This window comes from Gymnodraco acuticeps, unplaced genomic scaffold (assembly GCF_902827175.1).
Source record: "Gymnodraco acuticeps unplaced genomic scaffold, fGymAcu1.1, whole genome shotgun sequence".
In the NCBI taxonomy this organism is placed as follows: Eukaryota; Metazoa; Chordata; class Actinopteri; order Perciformes; family Bathydraconidae; genus Gymnodraco; species Gymnodraco acuticeps.
In genome coordinates, this window is record NW_022990032.1 from 209,148 (window position 1) to 212,267 (window position 3,120).

Sequence of the window (3,120 nt, forward strand, 5' to 3'; positions counted from 1 at the left end):
GGATGAAGACTGTAACATGTCAGAGAGAAATGTTGTTTCTGCAAACACTTAACGGAGTGTTAAAAGATGCACAATGAATTCTAGATCCAACTGTGCCAGCAGACCACGTGCCTCAATAGATCTACTCACCATTGCGTTCTTGGGCTATGTCTTGCAGTACTCGCTTGAGGGCCGGTAATCTATCCATTATGTTACGGAGAGATATAAATCTGCATGCCCATCTAGTGTCACTCAATCGCTGGAGTTCTCTTGGGGCACCTTCGTACATCTCTCTTTGGATATCTAGCCATTTGGGGTGGACATACGACCCAGATGTGAAGACTTATAGCTTTTCTAGTAAGGAGAAGAACTGCTCTGCTTCTGGGACAGCTTTGACTGTATCTACTAAAACTAGATTTAGACAGTGAGCATTGCAATAAACATAAAAAGCATATTTAGCTTGCTCTCTGATTCTAGCCTGGACCCCTGAGTGCTTACCGCTCATGACAGCAGCACCATCATATGCTTGGCCTACAAGGTTGTTTTTGTATTCCAGACCGTTACTTTCCAATATGTGAATTATTTTTTCAGTAAGCCCTGCTGCATCTAGCCTCTCTGCTGACTCAAAATGGAGAAAACTCTCCTGGATAGCACCATTGAAGTAGTACCTGACTACAAGAGAAATCTGTAAAAAATGTTTTAACATCTTTTGTTTCATCTGCCATGATGCTAAAGACTTCACTGTTTTTCACTTCCTCTGTTATTTCAGATCGAACCATGTCTGCAAGACAACCCAGAACTTAATTCTGAATGGTTTTGCTTGTGTACTTTTCATTATGAATGGAAGTCAACCTTTTTTTAACAGCTTTGTCATGGTTAGCAATTGTCTCTAGAATGGTCATGAAGTTCCCTTTATTATCTGAGCCTGCAGACTCATTGTGTCCTCTTTGAGCAATGTTTTGTGTCGCAGTAAGTAGCAGCACTTCGGCTATGGTTTTTATATATTCCCGATTTTCTTGAACCAGTTTCTTAGTTCTTTGTTAAGTACATTTGCCAATGTTGCATTGGATGTCACAGCTCTCTGGTAGTCTTTCCATGCAATCATTGCGTGCTCAGATTTGGCATGGATTGCAAATCCCCCCTCTTTGTATGTTGCCTTCTTCCAGTTTTTGAAACCTGAAAGTGAATCAAATACAGTGTCTGTGCTATTCGGAGGGCTAAAATGTCTGCAGGCGTAACAATGAGCAGAGTCTGACATTTTGGAGTACTCAAGCCAGGGGTGAATCTTGTACCAGTCAGCCTTGAAACTCCTTCTCCGGTCGCCCATCCAGGTCCTTGGAAACAATTTAGGGTGTGGTTGCATTGGTGGCTCCTCTTTGCACTTGCTGATATCTGTGGAGAAAGATAACGCAAATAAATATGTTATTGTTATTATTATTATAATTGAAACCGATCATTATAAATGCACATTTACCAGAGCAATGAACAACCACAAATTAGATATCTATATTAATAGATTTATGACAAGAAGCTGCTTTCTCCCTGTTATATTTGGTTAAGCCAGACAACAGACTTTAGGATAAGATAAGGGCTTGCCCGGACTCAAACAATCTCGGCTGCCAACAATAAATATAATAATATTAATAAATAAATATAAATAAGCTATGAAGAAACAGAAAAATAATTGTAATAATGTGCATATATATTTATATATGTATCTATTTATTACACTTTTTTTTTGTTTTATAATAAAAAAAGAGGGAAAAAAGAAGTATCTATATTATGAAGTAAATCATGTATAAATCCAACTCCATATGAATACATAAAATGTAACTGACACTGTAATCCCCCTGCCCGCCACCCTTCATGTTATTGTCCTGTCCTATTTGTGATGTGTGTGAGCCATGTCCTCTGTATGTTTTTGTCTTTGAAAATGTTTAATAAAATATAAATGTTAAAAAAAATGAATTAGTATCACACACACTCATTTGATCTGTAACTAAGATTAAAGCAGGCACATTTGTTTTTCAAAATCACAAACCTGATGTTCCAGTACTTGTGGATCTATCCTCTATCTCACTCTCGATGTCATCCTCAGCCTCACTCTGTGACTCCCCATCTTTCTCTGCCTGCTCTGAACCTTCCATTTCCAGATCAGTCTCTCCTGAAAAGTCCTCCGGCTATCTCTGTGGCAATCTGCACTTCCTGCTGTGTGTTACTGTCTGCCTCATCATTATTTTTTTTGGGGGGGCGAAAAAGGACATAATGTCCTTTTTTCGCTACATTTTGAAACTATAGAGCAAACACAAAGGAGGAGGACAACAATTCAGAAACGCAGAATATAAATGTATAACCGCTAGATATATTTCACAACTATATAGCTAGGGTGACCAGGTGTCCCGCTTAAAATAGAACGAAATGGCGGGATGGCGGTGTAAAATGGAGCCTGAGACAAAGAAAATGCAGCTACAACAAAGCCTGGGAAGGTACTCATTATTGGGTAAAACCGGTGGATGGAGATTCCACCCAGAGCGTGTTCTGGCTCGGTTCGCTGACGGCCGGCACCCCGCCTTTATTATTTATTTATTTTAAACGGCATCATTTAAGGCGCTGACATGTCATGTGACAGATGATGAAAGCAAACGGTTTGCTGTCGCTGATTACTTTGCACACTACGTTAACTAACGTTAGTCAACAACAACACTTACTGACCTAAAGTCTTACCTTGTAACAATTACACGGATATAATAGTTTAACTCACCTTCAATTATCGTGGTGGTGGTCTCTGGAAACGTAGGTTTCAATCAGTCTTTCACTCTTTCTTGGATGCACAACAGCCTCTGATGATCCGAGATGAAAAGTGTTTATTTTTCGCGCGCTACAGCCGCACAGTGAAAGCGAGTGCACCGCTCTAATGGGTCCTGAGTGCACCGCTCTAATGGGTCCAACTAGAATGACGAATAACGTTAGTTCCGCCTATTCCGCAATTCAATAAATCGTGTAATAAATCTTTTTTTTTTTTTTTTCCCACTTTACATTGTTAGGGGGGCCAAAGGGAGGTCAGAGGTCAGTGTTAGGGGGGCACTGCCCCCCCCCCCTAGAACCGCCCCTGCTCTCTGCAGCAGGAGGTGTGTTTGTTTC

The 3,120-nt window shown here is 40.4% G+C and overlaps 1 long non-coding RNA gene across 1 annotated transcript; it reads right to left on the minus strand.

The window, feature by feature from the left end:
* Positions 1–676: 676 nt before the first annotated feature.
* On the minus strand, positions 677–2,859 carry LOC117545334. The gene is made up of 2 exons (XR_004568817.1): positions 2,741–2,859; positions 677–1,371 (listed from the first exon to the last, which is right to left on the minus strand). It is a non-coding gene; the product is annotated as an uncharacterized LOC117545334 (long non-coding RNA).
* Between the last annotated feature and the right edge of the window lie 261 nt (positions 2,860–3,120).